A 17860-nucleotide genomic window follows, 5' to 3' on the forward strand; every position below is an offset into this window, starting at 1 on the left:
ATGAAGCCTAAAACGTGGAGTGCTTAAGTGCTTTACGTGGAGTTCGTAATTTTTTTCATCAAGCTTGCACGTATACAAACCAACATATGTATGTGTGAAATGTGAAAAGGTTAAAACATTATATAGGATTATATGTTGGAATTTTGAAAAGTATATTTTAAGAAAGAGCGGAATTTTGAAAAGGGTATTTTAAAAGGAGGAAGATCACTATTATTAAATTTTAAAGAGTAATAATTAAAGTTTTATTTTTAAGTGGAGTTTTCTACTTTTGGGCATCAATATACTGAAAATGGAGACAACAGTTATAGATATGGAGAAGTTGAGTGGTGCTAATTTTGCCCTATGGAAATCACAGATGGAGGATATACTGGTTTTGAAGGATCAATATTTTCCGATTGGGGGCACAACAAAGAAACCCTCATCGATGATAAATGAAGAATGGAATAAGCTAGATAGAAAGGAGATTGCGACAATCCGCCAGTATCTAGCAGAGAATGTGTATTTCAATGTGTCTGGAGAAAATACAACTGAAGGATTATGGAAGAAGCTCCATGATCTATATGAGAAGAACACAACATCAAACAAAGTGTTCTTGATGAAGAAGCTTTATAATCTCAAAATAAAGGAGGGTGCTTCAGTTGCTGGGAACTTGAATGCATTTAATATTATTACTAATCAGCTTGCCTATGTTAAAATAATTTTAGATGATGAAATTAGAGCCATTTTGCTAATGTGTTCTATGCTAGACAGCTAGGAAAATTTAATTGTAGCTATGAGCACTCTAACAACTACAGGGACCCTGAATTTTGATGATGTCAGTAGCAGTTTAATGAATGAGGAACTGTGACGCAAGTCAAATATGGAAAACCAAGGAGGAGAAGCTCTAGCTCTAGCTAATCGTGGTAGGAGAATGGATCAAGGCCGACAAGGGTGATCAAGATCGAGAGGTCGATCAAAATCAAGGAGAGGTAGGATCATCTGCTGTCATTGTGGCAAATTTGGTCACATGAAGAAAGAATGTTGATTCTGGAAGAAATGACAAAAGGATCAGAGATCGTTTAGTACAAATCACAAGTCATCCAGCACAAATGAAGGTGAGACTACTGCTGTAGCCATAGATGGTGATGTGTTGTTTACTGTTTCAGTAGAGGATGCATGTGTATATACATCTAGCAATAGCTTTGATTGGATCCTTGACTCTAGCGCATCTCACCATGTAACCCCATGCAAAGATAGTTTTGTTTCATATAATCCTGATGATTATGATAGAGTGCATTTGGGGAATAATCATTTTTGCAGTATTTTTGGAGTGGGAGATGTCCAGATCAATATGAAAGATGGACAAGATATATTGTCGAAACAGATCAGGCATGTACCAGAAATGCGCATGAGTTTAATCTCTATGGGACGACTCGATGATGAAGGCTATTCCACAAGCTTTGAAAAAGGAGGCTGGAAAATTAGGAAAGGAGCATTGGTCATGGCCAAAGGACCCAAGACAGGAACGTTATACACATTGAAGACACTAACAGGAAAATTAGATTTGGCTGCTGTCACAAAAGAAGGAAATTCAGCAGATCTGTGACATGAGCGCTTGGGTCACATGAGCGAGAAGGGATTAAAATCCTTGTTGATAAAATCTATTGCCAGGTTTGAATTCCTACAATCTTGATCTTTGTGAGCATTGTATATATGGTAGACAGAGAAGGGTTTCATTCCTTAGAGGTGGCCATGAAAAAAAGAAAAATGTGTTAGAATTGGTACACTCAGATGTGTTTAGGCACGTTAACATCAAATCATTAGGAAGAGCATCATATTTTGTAACATTTATAGATGATGCATCAAGGAAGGTTTGGGAATATCCTCTGAAAAATAAAAGTGAAGTGTTTGGAATATTTCAAAAATTCCATGTTGCTATTGAAAGAGAGACTAACAAATTGCTAAAACATTTAAGAATAGATAATGGTGGAGAATATTGCTCAAATGCATTTAAGGAATATTGTAACAGGTTTGGCATAAAGCATGAGAACACTGTGCCTGGTACTCCTCAACAGAATGGTGTCACAGAAAGGATGAATCACACATTATGTAAAATGTGCGAAGTATGTTATCTAATTCTAGTTTGGAGAAGAATTTTTGGGCTGAAGCAGTCAAGACCACTTGCTACCTCTTAAATAGATCTCCAACTACAGCCTTGGATGGTAGTATCCTTGAAGAAATTTGGACTGGTAAGAAGTTGAATTATTCTCACTTGAAAATCTTTGGATGTGAAGCATTTATACATATTCCCAAAGAAAATAGAACTAAGCTAGATGATAAATCTATGAAATGCATATTTTTGGGATATGTGGATGAAGATTTTGGTTATCGTCTATGGGATTCAGTCAAACATAAAATTATTAGAAGCGGGGATGTTATATTTAATGAGTCAGAAATGTTGAAGAGCACTATAGGTGAGTTGGAGGTCAAGAAGGTTATTGACAGGTTTAAAGAGCAACAGGAAAACATACCACCAACACAAGAAAATAAACAACAAATTTAGGAGCATAATGAACAACAAGTGGAAAATGATGAACAACAACAAGAAGGAATCTTGTAGGAGCCTTTAAAGGAGATTCAACCCGATAATGCACCACCACAGTTGGTTCACAGATCTTCTAGGTCTCATAAGCCTTAACAAAGGTGTCCTCCTTCAAAATATATTTTGTTGACTGATGAAGGTGAGCCTAATTGTTTTCAAGAAGCATGTAAAGCTGAGCAAAGTAAAAAATGGAACAAAGCAATGGAATAAGAAACGAACTCTTTGCTGGAAAATAAAACTTGGGAGTTGGTAAACCTCCCAAAAGGTAGAAAGGCTCTACAAAACAAATGGGTTTACAATATTAAGCATGAAGGTGACGAAAAGAAGGAGAGGTATAAAACAAGGTTGGTGGTGAAAGGTTTTGCCTAAAAAGAAGGTATTGACTTCACTAAAATTTTCTCACCTGTTGTTAAAATGTCATCCATTAGAGTCATTCTTGGTCTAGTTGTTGCTTTAGACTTAGAATGTGAATAGTTAGATGTAAGAACTGCTTTCCTTCATGGTGAATTGGAGGAAGAAATTTATATGGAGCAGCCATAAGGCTTCATAGAAAAAGGCAGAGAAGGCCTTGTTTGTAGGTTGAAGAAGACTCAAGAGTCTCTATGGGTTGAAACAGACACCTCGACAATGGTACAAAAAATTTAATTCATTCATGTTGGAACATGGTTTTCAGAGGTTGGAAGTTGACCATTGTGTCTATATCAAGAGATATGATCAAGGAAAGTATATCATATTATTGTTATATGTGGATGACATGTTGATTGTTGGGCATGATGGAATAAGATCAATAGGTTGAAGAAAAATTTGGGTAGCAAATTTGCAATGAAGGATTTGGGACCAACACAACAGATATTGGGCATGCGGATTATGCGTGATAGGAAAAACAAAAGGTTGTGACTGTCACAAGAAAAGTATATCAAGAAGGTGCTTGATAGGTTTAATATGAAGGATGCCAAGCTAGTTGGTACACCCCTTGCAGCCCACTTCAAGCTAAGTATTGAATTATGTCCTAGTGATGACAAGGAGAAAGAAGAGATGAGAAAGATTCCTTATGCTTCAGCAGTTGGTAGTTTGATGTATGCCATGGTATGCACATGGCCAGACATTCAGTGGGAGTAGTGAGTAGGTTCCTTGCCAATCTAGGCAAACAACATTGGCAAGCAGTAAAATGGATTTTGAGGTATCTCAAGGGTACTAGTCATTATTGTTTATGTTTTGATCATGATGAGACTGTGCTTGAAGGATTTACAGATGCAGATATGGTGGAGATATGGACACCAGAAAGTCCACTACAAAATATTTGTATACATTTGTAGGTGCAACAGTATCTTGCGTGTCAAGGCTACAAAGAATGGTAGCCCTCTCTACAATAGAAGCATAGTACATAGCTGCAACAGAAGATTGTAAAGAGATCTTGTGGATGCATCATTTCCTATGAGAGATAGGAATAAAGTAGGACAAGTATTTGTTATATTGTGATAGTCAGAGTGCCATTCACTTGGCGGAAAACCCAACATTTCATTCAAAAACCAAGCACATTGACTTAAGGTACCATTGGATCCGGCATGTGTTGGAGGAAGAACAATTATCCTTGGAAGAGATTCATACAGATAGGAACCCTGTTGATATGCTCACTAAGATTCTACCACGAAATAAACATGAGTTATGTAGAGATATGGTAGGACTCGGTGTGACTTGATTCATGATTCTTATTTGGCTTCAAGAGGGAGAATGTTAAGTGTGAAGCCAAATTCATGTAGAATTCTAGATCCTTATACACCACCATTAGTTTCTAGATCTCCATCTAAAACACATGTAGGATTCTAGATCCTTCCACAACCTCTATAAATTTGTAATTTCTCTGGCCAAGGAAAGGAAGCCAAGGTCCAGGCCTATTATGTAATGCAAAGTGATTTCTGTTCTCCAATGATTGTTTTATCTATTCCATTGTTTCTGATTAAGTAATCTTGTTGTTTCTCTATTTGTCTGTCTCTTAAATTATTCTTTGCTATTCTCGTCTAAGTCTCTGAGTATAAATCTGTTGTGTGTGATGTATGCTCCGAACTAATACTTGGAAATTCTCCATTGTTAAATGACTTATTGACCTATTAAAAGAATAACAAAAAAAATGGTTTAGAAGAAGAGATGATTACATATTTTGAATGTAAGGTTGCTCATAAAATTGATAAGAATAATATATGTTTATAAAAAAAATCATCGTAATTATATATATATTATTTTAATATTTTGTTAATTGACATTATTTTGGGTGTTTAGAGGAAGGAATAGAATTTTTTTAGCAAATAAAATGATAAATGTTTTAATAAATAAAATGATAAATGTTAATAATATATGTATAGTCTTCGAGCAGTATAGTACTTTGAAAAAATTTATTATTTTACTATATTCTTATTATAATAAATGTTTTGTTTTTTTTATAATTTGATACATATATTTTTGTGGTGTCAAATTTGTTAGTGAATTGATAATTTCTTTTGGTAAGAGGATGATGGCTAAGTTTTCATAATGTAAATAGATATCGCTCTCCACCGAGCTTGTAAACAACTTCGTTGGTTAAGGATATTATTCATCAATAATCTCATAATAATCAAATATCTCCCCAAGGGCCAAGAAGATCATTACTATTTGATATATCCACAGTATATATAATCTTGCACTCTCCCTCTTCGAAATAGAAATGCCTATATACATGTGGATAACAATAATGATGCTCATACGCATCGAATCTGTATGGGCCGGCCAAGTTTCTTTGTTTTTTTTTTTTAAATGTAACATTATTAAAGTCCGACCCATTCAATAAAATTGACATAACAACGAAAATGCCTTCCTTTTTCAGGCCATCTTTCTGTTTAATTGCGTGGGTGTATCAGATCAAATTTCGAAACTGTGCATGATAGTTCTCATTAGGTACGGAAGACAAGGGGAGACTCTAAAAGTATTTGCATGCAATCTCAATACCTCCTTCGCCTTCTGCTTCGTTTTCTCTGCGCAACTGAGTTGTTGAACCATGCAAAGTTTAGACACAGCTCCACACTGAAGCACCTCCCGAAGAATCGACGCAGTTGAAGAATATGTGCAAAGCGACCAAACAATTCGAACTGCTTTCTGAGTGGCAATTTCTGAAACCCTAATAATCTTCTTGGAGACTACAGCAATGCCCATCGCGTGATTAGCCATGGCAGCCCTTCCTTCTGCATAGTCCACTAGCATGTCCAACAGATCTAATATCTTTTCACACTTGGGCTTCTCGGCCTCTGGAAGTAATTCAATCAGACAAAATACTGTGCCTGCCTCTATAGCCATTAATCTGTTCTTTCTGGACCTTTTACATATTGCTATGAGGACAACCAAAGCAGCCATGATCGCCTGATGGCAGCATTCACCCTTTATGATCTCTAGGAGACATTGGAAAATATCAATCTTTCCCCTGCCGATAAATTCCCAATCAGATATCCAAGTGGAAACCTTCTGCAATAAAACGACCGCGTGAAGTCTAGCTTCAGCGTTTCCAGGCCTGGAATTTCAAATCCTCTTTGCCCGTCAAATGAAAATTTAATGACGTTTTTATATTTTTCATGCCTTTCATTATACGTTCTATGAAAAGTTGTGAGTGTCAACTTCTTCTTATAGGTAAACTTTCTTTCAACTACACTTGTATCTCAACTTTTACTAATCTCTCATAAAGTGCTTTTTTTTTCCCTAAGTTAGCATATGTGTTTCGAAATAGCATACAACCACACTTTTAAGGTTTTATAAGGATTTTCAGCCTTTTGGGTTAATAGTTTTGATTACATACTTCAATTTTAATATGTGAAAGGCACTAAAGAAGGTCACATAGTTAGGATGATGAGGATCCTCAACCATCATTGGATGAGATGGTGTTATGCATCCCTCTAAGCATATTAGACGTGGAAAACCTGCATCAAGAGAAAAGTACTAATTGGAAGTAATTAGTTGTCGAAGAATCTTTGCCCATCACAAATGATTTGTTGGCTAAGCCCAATCATGACACCTTTGATCTTTTAGCTAAAATCTATGATAACTTGTATTTAAAGTAACACTAATTATGTATATTGTTAATGCAACCATCAAGGCACAAACTAATTCTTTTAATGGTTTTCGTATTAAACTATGTGCATGTGATCTCTCTCAAATTTTCTAAGCTCCATCTACAACATGGGATGAATAAATAGTTTGTTACAACAATGAAGAGGACAGAAGTATCATCCTCATTATGAAAGGTTTGAACTAACATTGCTAACTTTCGATAAGCATGATTCTAGGCAGTGTGGGTTATTTATTTTGATAACAAGGACAAAATTATGATCATTTTTACAACTAATTAAGGAGGCTTTTATTAAAGATATGAACAATAGTGTGAAGAAATGCTAAGTCAATTTTTTTTCTAAGAACATGCGCATGGATTGTGGTGAAATTTTGCAATTTGAGAGCTCCTAAGGAATACATTTTCATGCTTCAAAGGTAGGTGAGCTTCATAGAAAACTCTTTCCGATATGAAAGATGAAAATTGTCATACCTTGTGGAGATATGAAAGTAGATTGAAAATATACAAGATTCAGCAAATTTTTTTTACCAAAAGTCAAAAGCATATTGTTACATGAGCCACTGCTTGTCAAGGTTGAACATTTCAGGTTCAAGAAAATACCGTTGGATAAAATAAAATCTTGCTTGAAGTTCATTCAATAGAGCCCAGCTATGTCCTATGTGAATCTGTGACTATGTCAATATTGGAGGCCATGACTGTAATATCTCTTTGAGTCTCGACCCGGCCTAGAATTAGGGGTAATGTAGAAAAGAACTTCAATATGCAAAGATTAAAGAAAGAAGAGAATGCTAAGTTTATGTATTAAAGCATTTGTTGGACTTGGGAAGTTGGAATGTATGTTGTGTTTAGAGTCCAATCCCTTCTTTTCAACAAGACTGAAAGTTAATAGGTGAAACCAACTCTGAATTGTGAATTGTATTTTTACAAGAGAGCAAAAGGCCATACAAGAGAGTTTATAAAACCCCCATCCTTAGATAAGGAGTCCAGTGTTGTCAGTTTATAACATAGTCATACTACTTTAGAGGTCGAGATTTGCTTCCTCCCTCTAAGCATTAGTTAGTATATGATATATCTCTAATTTCATAAAGTAATATACAATATTTTAACCCAAAAAGCTATTTAAAATTTAAATAAAGAAAAATATTATTTTAATAAGAAATATGAAAATAAAAAAATCATATAATCATGCTTAACTACAAATCATACAAAAAAATTCAAGTTAAATACCGCATGAAACAGTGTAATTAAAAAAAAAAAAAAAAAACTATAACCATATATTTCACAAAAAAAAAACTACTTTATACATACCACGGTCAATAATTAGAATTTTTTTCTTGTCATCAATACAACAATCCATGTAAAATGAAAAACAATGTCTTAAGTTTTTACGGTTTCCTTTTCAAATTTAATGAAATTATATTTTAAAAATCAAATTATAAATTTGACCATGAACTTAGCATAATTTAAATATTTAAATTAAAAAAAAAAAAAAACAAATTAATTTATAGGTTTAAAATTAAATTTTAAACTTTAAATATTTTAAAATTTTGTAGTAAAATTAGAAAATATGAATCAAAATTGTTTGTACAAATTCAGACCAATCAAAAAACTCGAAAAGTTATAGTAATTAATTAACGTTCAACTCTAAATCTCCTTATACCACAAATAGGGTGGTCTCCTTATACCACAAATAGGATGGTGAGTCAAAATCTCCTTATACGACAAATAAGATGGTGATTCAATATTATTGACCGAATCTCAGGCGCACTTAATTTCTATTTCTTCTTCACTATGTTAAGATGGCACAATAATGGGATGTCCCGAAAGGACAGTATTAACGATTGTCCTATAACGAAGCCACAATTTTGGTTGGAAAACAACATGAATTAAAATCTTAGACTACAGTGGAAATCAATTTATGCAGAAACACAAGTTTCAAACCAGGAACAATGCATATCATCCGACTCGTGAAATCAAGTTCCTCCCATAAATAACTCCCACATGAAGCTGAACACGGCCATTGCACATCTCTAAAGACATGAAAGTAACCAATGTAAACACATTTAAAGGTAGAAAGTTTGTGTAGTGTATCATTTGAAAACTAAAATACAGCGAATGTTTCAATTTAAATACATTGCCAAAAAGATTAAAAAATACAATGAAAATCTATATTTAAATACAAGTGTTCTCACTTAAATATCATGGCGGGTAGACATGAAACAAAATTCAGCCTAAGAAACTTTAAATTAAATTTAAATCCAAAATTAGCCAAACAATAAAGTTAACTTAAATCTGCACTTTGCTAACCTTTAAATTAAATCTTAATCCACACATTTCAAAGGGTTGCATATTAAATTCATACCCACACTTCGCAAAGATTCAAAAGTAAAACTAACGATAAGAAGAAAAAAAACAACGAAAAAACCCACCTCTACTGTGTTCGAAGATCAGAGGAGAAGAGTGAGCCTGCAAATCAAAAAATTGGTGCAAAATAGTCCTATGCTTTGGCGGTTCTTCCTCTGTTACGTATCGCCATAGAAAATAAAAAATCTGTGCCTTCAGCGATTAAAATTAAATTACTGAACTTTATTTAATTTTACAAAAGAAATCATTTAACATTTACACCAAAGCCGTCCTTTCTTCTGCCACCAAAGCCGTCCTTTCTTCTGCCAGTATTCAATGACCTGGATCGAATATGGAATAATCTAAGGCTGAGCCGCTGAGGTGAGGTTGACTGACCCTGTACTCCCTCATTCCCCCCTAAAATTTATGACGGGCAACCTAGATACCTGAACGTCAAATTTACGGTTTGAGATTTTTTTTGACTGTCATTTTATACGTTTGAAAAAAAAATTGTGCCGTCAAATACGTTTAAAAATGGAAAAAACGTTCTGTGGAACGTCAAATTCCAGGCCTGAGCGTTTCTCTTATGCAAGACCAAGGCCATGGACCTAATGCACGCTACGTCTGACAAAGATCTTGCAGTTTCCTGGGTCATAGGAAGCAGATGCAATATACCCAAAGTTTCCTCACAAGCCCTGAACTTTTCATTCTCATTTATCGTCGCAGCAAGACGAATTTATCAGAGATGCAAGAACGATACTCGAACCGGCCGCCGCCATGCACCTTCTGTTTCCCTCGCTCTCTCGCGCAATGGACCGCAATTTTTTCAATGCACTGATGCCTTCCACTGCTGGAGATCTGAGTGCAGCTTCAAGTAACGCGGAGATTTGATTGGAGTCGACGGGCGCCCGGGGAGTGGTGATTTGTTCTACGCCCTTGGGGCTGTTTGCAACGCACCATCCTTTAATGAGACGACGCAGCGTGTGGTTTGGAGTTAAATCGAAATTCTCTAGCGGCTGCATGGTAGCAGGACACGTTTTCTTGTTGCACGAAAAAATCCAGTGCTCTATGCTTTCCCGATCATAAGTCATGCCCGTGGAAACGGTTACGGGGTCTCTCATAAGCTCCATCGATATGGGGCACCTGAAGTAAGAAGGTACCTCCACCTCCGAACAATCATGTGGTGAGTTATTGAAGCTTAACATAGTAACGTCGGTATCAATACAGCGAGATAACCAGTTATTCAGATCGACGACGCTTCAGGGCAGGCTTGTTGTCTGAAGGCTTCAATATACAGATAAGTAAAGCTTAGCGTCTATGACTATATAGTTTCTCTTCCTGCACAATTGTTAATGTCAACGCACTCGCTCTGTCAAGGTTAGGCAGTTAGTTGTCGGTAGGTCAAATATAGAAATAGTCTGCAATTCCACACGTTCCAATCAATAGACTATTTCAGCTTTCATCGCAGACACCAATGGCTGTAAGTTTTTGATCCAGTCCATAGGCAACTGTAACCACACATATCAGAATATTGACTTTTTGAAAATATAGCAACATGGTAACCAAGGCAAAGTCACATTAAAATGCCAGGGTGTGGCCAGGGAGCATTGAAAACGATTGTAGGCGGAGACATTACCGTATTATGACGAGGAGCGAAGGAGAGGATTTATTTGAAAGTCAATCCTCGTATTGGTATATTAAGGTATTTGCCACTCTAAAAGTATGTTAAATGTGGAAAATTCGGTATTTAAATGTGGAAAATTGAGCATCACCCCCGATGCAATGAGTGCTAAGTGAACTATTCAAAAATCATGAGAAATTAGTCAGTTACACTATCTCTCATGGAAATGGTCATACATGAATGACTTACTTAAAGCAGTTGAATCCCAAAATGATATCTAATATCATAATTTTGATTTAATCGATTTTTTCGGAATGACTTTAATACTTAAAGTAGTGGAATCCCAAAATGATATCTAATATCATAATTTTGATTTAATCGATTTTTTCGAGCTTTATTCCATCGATAAGAATTTTGACAGTCAGTGTATCTTTTTATGGATTACTTAAAAAGAGGTTAAATGTGGAAATTTTGGAATTCTAACTTTTTATTAAAGTTAAACAATTGGTTTAAATTAAAATTTTATGTGGTTTAATTTAATCAAATCTTTATAAAATTTTGTTGGAATCATAATTTAATTTATGAATTATATATAATTTGAGTATTTTAAAGATTATTTATAATATTAAATTTATTTATATATAACTATAAAAATATATCATCTAATTAAAAAATGTTTGGTCAGATTTAATTAACCATTTAAATTTATTCCGTAGCTACCTATTTTAACAAAAAAAAATTAATTAATTTAAAATTTCTTATATAATTTATTAAATATAAACCTTATGTGATAAATTGTTTTCTTAAATTTTTATATAAAAATAGTTAATGTTTTTTTTAATTTTTATATAAAAATGGTTAATTTAAAATATCGTATATATAAAAATATCTAATTATATCATGAATTCAGTTAACCCGTGTAAAATATGGTTAACATGCCCTTGACTAATACTTTTTTAATCAAAAATCTACTCTGAATGTCATAAACAAACTAATAAACATAAATCTAGTTATATAATTTTAAAAATAAAATAAAATAAAACTTTACTTTATATTTTTGAAAATAAAAGAAATGAAAACTGAATTGAAATTTTCATATTAAGAAAAATTACATACTAATCATTCGAATTAACATTATCTCCCTCTCTTCCCATAAACCAATAGGTGAATTAACATTATCTCCCTCTCTTGCCATAAACTAATACGTGATATTCCAGAGTGAAATCTTATCCATAACAAGGAGGGTTGTGCGGCAGCAAGTCTGTGCTTTGAAAGAGTGTTTAATTTGGGGGAGCTATTTTGTTTAATGGACAAACTTTGCTTAAAATCTTATTCAAATTTGTAGTTACTTAAACTACAGAAGTTGGTTGGCAAATAGATCAATTGGTTGTAGCTAGCATCCTGAAGAGACTAGAGCAGGTGCAACAGAAACAACAACAAGGGCTATGGTAGCAGAGACATTATATCCAAAGTAGATGTTCTTGATTCAACAACAGCTTATCCACGAGTACTACTGACAGTCTAAGCCCATGGATGCATAGAATCATAAATAAATGTGCAGCCTCACCGTAAAGAGAAAACGCTACATCCTGTAGATCAATTGCACGCCTTCATTAGTGGGAACAGGATCTTATGCCTTCACATCACCACTTGCAAAAGCAAGGGATGTAGGAACATCCACCGACTTCATAACTAACATGAAATATTAGACGTATTGGTTCCTAAAACATTGAAGAATTTTAATTTTTTTCAGAAGTCGAGTGAATTTGGAAAAGAGACCAATCTATTTTGTTTATAGGATGACCTCTGCTTAAAACCTTGTTGAAAGCAGTTGTTGAATTCCAAATAGAAATTCCAAGTTCGAAATGCCTAACTTGGAGAAACAGAGCTACGCTGAACTAAAGGAGATCAAGCAGACCATTGGTGAGAGTGCTTGGGAGTACGATAAGTGGTTCTATGCCATCCAAATAGCAGTAATTGGAGTCTGAAATCCTTCATAAGTCCTAGTGAATCTGGCAAAGAGACCAAGCTATTTTGTTTAGAGGACGAGCTCTGCTTAAAACCTTGTTGAAACCTGTATTTATAACAAATAATAGTTCAAGCGATGCACACCGAAAGGACAAATCAATTACCAATAATTTAAAAATCCTCTGCTCAGCCTGGTTTTGCACTTCTTTGGAACTCATTTCCAGTTACAATTTCTGCAATCTCAACTGTATACAAAAATGGGTAATCCCAGTATTCAGATAGAAATAAAGCCTGTAAAAATTGCAGAACCCAAAGCCCTAATCTGTATTATGCATGCACCCCTTTTATAGAACAAACCCGCAAGTTTCCCCCTTTGGTTACAAATTCTCGGGTTCAACCTTATGCTTATCTGCAGCCCATTATAATCAGATTACATGCTTGTAATGAGCTGTAAACAAAAGGCAAAATGAACTGGGTATTCACAAGCGCTCATATGGTTTCATGGAGAATACCAGAAAACCCGTATATTTGTAAATAAACTTCGATCAAAGTAGATGTCCATTTATAAGGTTTTGGAACTTGTGTCAATTAGGATGGGGTAGTTGAAAATTCGAATTCAAACATTGAATATTGCATAGACCTAGAAAAAACAGTGAAGGGTAATAAAGGGACTCGGGGAGCAATGCATTTACAATGGTTTATGTAAAGGCCCAACGGTTTTGTGTAAAGTCCCAACAAAGCCAATCCCACCGAAATCTAGAAAAGACTTTGGAAATCTTGTAGTCTTGAAGAAGAAAACACCACCCACCTACAGAGCACTTGGGAATTCCCGTAGTCTCTAAGAAGAAAAAAACCTCCACCTGTTGATTTAGTGTAATTGAAAAATAGTGTGGACATTAGTGCATTTGGGTGGGGAGAACATGCAATGCAGAATAGATTAGAAATTATTTGTACAGAAATGCCAAGTTCCAAATGCCTAACTTGGAGAAATAGAGCTACTCCAAACTGAAGGAGATCAAGCAGATCATTGGTGAGAGTGCTTAGGAATACAATTAGTGGTTCTACACCATCAAAATAGCAGTAATTAGAGTCTGAAATCCTTCTTGTTATTAATCCACCTAAATATGAATTACAAGCTGAATCTCAAAACTTAGTAAGTATTTAAATTAAAAAAAAAATGTTATTAATAAATATAAATCAAAGAGCCACATTTAACACAATGATATTAGATGTTTTCGAGACATGGTAAGCATGCCTGCATACTTTCACAAGTACACCACACGGGTTTATGCTCGGACCACTTATCTAGATGTATGTCTATTGTTATCTTTCCTGTTAAAGTTGGTAGACGATAGCCTACCATTTTTCCTGTTAAAGCTGATCGAAGGTGGAGATCACCACTGGTTAGCTTTCTTGAGAACGTGGAGGTCATCATTAGCTAGCTTTCCTAAGAACTTGGATTGCCCAAAACTCAAAGATCGAAGGTGGGGGTCATCACTGGATAGCATTCCTAAGAACGTGAATTTCCAAAAACTCAAACGAATCCACAACAACAACATCCATCACATCGTGCATGGAAAGAAACTGCCCGGTTGAATTGACCCTTCCAATTCTAAGTGCTTTCCTGCAAGTTGAAACTTGTTAAGCTGAAACTTCCTACAAGTTGAAATCGCCCTTGGGTAGGTAAAGATTGGCTTCAGAAAGTCCTCCAAAGGATTTTAAGCGGAAAAAATCAAGGGTCATTGAATAGCTTAACTTTCTATTTTCTATTGGGCATTGCAAGAATTAATGGGTCAAGTGTTAAGTAACATGGAAGGATAGGAAGGTGCTAAGTAACAGGGAGGGATACGAAGGGCCTACGAAGGTAGAGGCCCTATCGCAACTGTGAGGAAATATCAGCGCTTCAGGGCGAGTTGGGGTTGTAACAGATTTGAGGAGAGACGAGTTTCCTTGTAATTATTTCTTGTGCATAAAGCTGAACAGAAGGGACAACCTGTACCATTTTTCATGAAGTTATAAAGGACGTATGGCTTTGGTTTATTACCTCGAACAATCTATTATACATTTCTGCGAGTATATTTATATATCAAACTTGAAAGTTTGTCAATTTGTTGGAGGAAGCTTGCTGGAGCTGGTTGGAATTCTCAAACAAATTTATACGGCTACTAATTTCTCCAGGTTCTCTTAATTTCTTGTTCACTCAATGTGTATTAATTGATAATTTATCATATAGATGTTTATGTCCAAAGTCTATTGTTAAGTACATTTGTATCAGTATTTCCTATACATTTGTATCAGTGCTGCCTATTTCTCTGAATTTACAAATCAACCCAAAAATTTGATTGTTAAGTGTATTTGCATCAATGTTGCCTATTTCTCCGAGTCTACAAATCAACCCAAATTATTGATATATATTTTCAGTGTTGCCTATTTCTCTGAGTTTAGAAATTAGCCCAAATTATTGATATATAATTGCAGTGTTGCCTATTTCTTTGAGTTTACAAAACAACCCAAATTATTTATATATAAATGAAGTGATTATTTATGCATTATTTATATATATTTATATATATGCAAGCCTATGAGCACTGAGTAATCTTTCCAGTTCTTATGCATACATAGGTTTTCATTAATAAATACCTACTAATACACACTGAATTTTTTACTTTCATCATTCATTCAATGCACATTGACCTGCTTTCTCTCTATGTGATTAAGTGTTAGGTAAACTTGCCTCAGGATAGAGTCAAAGTTGACCAGGTTAAAGAGTTATGGTTTTGGGGCACATGGTATTGTGCACCGATAGTATTCTGCCCATGGTATTATATGTAATAGAGCTTATAAAAGGTTGGAAGGACTTCATCCTAAAGCAAGACCTAGAGGTGAGCGGTGAAGGCTCACTCGGTCGGATTGGCCAGGGTTTTGGCCAATGCTAATGAGATCTTATTAGGTTGAGTTTTTCCTCAGATTTGGGGTTTTCTGGGATAAACATTTGTGTTTATGTGTTTATGGTTGTTGCCGGTTATTTTTATATTTATTCCTCTCATTAATTATTTATGTTATGCAATAGATTTATTAACAACTGGTATGAGAGCCAGATATTGGTTTCAAAGGGATTCTATGATGCCAGGGGTTTATAGTGCCTGATGAGATCAATGTAGCCTTTTTATAGATCTGGGTCTAGAAAATAATGGTGGAACAATCGTACGTGGAAGAACCTCGAGGAGAATGTGCGGAAGATAGTGTCGTAACTGCCAAGGATCGCAGTGCATTTGCGATATTTACCAATTTGGAACATGCTGACGAATTGTCCGGGATTCATGCGGCTTCAAAAATTGTTCATTTTCTGCTACGTGAGGCCACCGGTGCTGGAATCTACAAGGTTCTTGTCGAGCTCATAGTTGGAGCAGTTTGATAGATGTTCTTGAGCAAATCAAATTGAGAGAGGATGGATCAGAATCGCAACAACAATAAACAAAAAAAAAAATTAATGAAGTCAAAATTATTGCATGTAAAGGGGCATACTACTGTAAGACCTGGTAAAGCATGTGTACCCCTCGGTGATCACCGGTAAAGTCTGGATTAGACCTAGGTGATAGGGGGGATGTCGAGTTAACAATACCCTGGGTAAAAACTCTGAGGGGGGTAAGAGCTAGAGTGAGCAGGATTGTCTCACTTAGCAGGTTTGGCTGGAGTTAGTCAAGGAACCCCAAGTCAAGTTTAAGGGGCGAATTGTTAGGTAAACTTGACTCAGGATAGAGTCAAATTTGACCAGGTTAAATAGTGATGGTTTTGGGGCACATGGTATTGTGCACCCATAGTATTCTCGCCGTGGTATTATATGTAATGGAGCTTATAAAAGGCTGGAAGGACTTCATTGTAAAGCAAGACCTGGAGGTGAGTGGTGAAGGCTCACTTGGTCGGATTGGCCAGGGTTTTAGCCAATGCTAATGAGATCTTATTAGGTTGGGTTTTTTCCCAGATTTGGGGTTTTCCTAGATAAACATTTGTGTTTATGTGTTTATGGTTGTTGTTGGTTATTTTTATATTTATTCCTCTCAGTAATTATTTATGTTATGCAATAAATTTATTAACAACTAGTATCAGAGCCAGATATTGGTTTCAAAGGGATTCTTTGATGCCAGGGGTTTATAGTGCCTGATGAGATCAATGTAGCCTTTTTATAGATCTGGTTCTAGAAAATAATGGTGGAACAATCGTACGCGGAAGAACCTCGAGGAGAATGTGCAGAAGATAGTGCCGTAACTGCCAAGGATCTCAGTGCCTTTGAGATATTTACCAGTTTGGAACATGCCGACGAATTGTTCGGGATTCATGTGGCTTCGAAAATTGTTCAATTTCTGCTACGTGAGGCCACCGGTGCTGGAATCTACGAGGTTCTCGTCGAGCTCGCAGTTGGAGCGGTTTGATAGAAGTTCTTGAGCAAATCAAATTGAGAGAGGATGGATCAGAATCGCAATAGCAATAAACAAAAAAAAAATTAATGAAGTCAAAATTATTGCATGTAAATGTGCATACTATTGTAAGACCTGGTGAGGCATGTGTACCCCTCGGTGATCACCGATAAAGTCTGGATTAGACCTAGGTGATAGGGGGGATGTTGAGTTAACAATACCTTGGGTAAAAACTCTGAGGGGGGTAAGAGCTAGAGTGAGCAGTATTGTCTCACTTAGCAGGTTTAGCTGGAGTTAGTCAAGGAACCCCAAGTCAAGTTTAAGGGGGGAATTTTTAGGTAAACTTGACTAAGGATAGAGTCAATGTTGACCAGGTTAAATAGTGATGGTTTTGGGGCACATGGTATTGTGCACCCATAGTATTCTGCCCATGGTATTATATGTAATGGATATTATAAAAGGTTGGAAAGACTTCATTGTAAAGCAAGACCTAGAGGTGAGTGGTGGAGGCTCACTTGGTTGGATTGGCCAGGGTTTTGGCCAATGCTAATGAGATCTTATTAGGTTGGGTTTTTCCCGGATAAACATTTTTGTTTATGTGTTTATGGTTGTTGCTAGTTATTTTTATATTTATTCCTCTCAGTAATTATTTGTGTTATGCAGTAAATTTCTTAACATTAAGAACCTACAAGCAAAAGGAAACTAGGGAAGAAGAAAGAAACCAAACCAGGGAAGCCAACTTAAGGACTAAGAGCAACTGAGGTACGAGTAAGAACATACGTGCAGAAAGAAGTGTGATACCAGGTTATCCACTAGCACCAGCATCAGTAGATGCCCATGAATGC

At 35.6% G+C, this 17860-nt stretch overlaps 1 pseudogene; it reads right to left on the reverse strand.

The window, feature by feature from the left end:
* Nucleotides 1–1719: 1719 nt before the first annotated feature.
* On the reverse strand, nt 1720–10216 carry LOC149155271 (E3 ubiquitin-protein ligase PUB23-like; annotated as a pseudogene).
* Between the last annotated feature and the right edge of the window lie 7644 nt (nt 10217–17860).

The sequence above is a fragment of the Pinus tabuliformis genome, chromosome 9, assembly GCF_031772625.1.
Source record: "Pinus tabuliformis cultivar Carrire ecotype Pingquan chromosome 9, CPIR1, whole genome shotgun sequence".
Lineage (NCBI taxonomy): Eukaryota > Viridiplantae > Streptophyta > Pinopsida > Pinales > Pinaceae > Pinus > Pinus tabuliformis.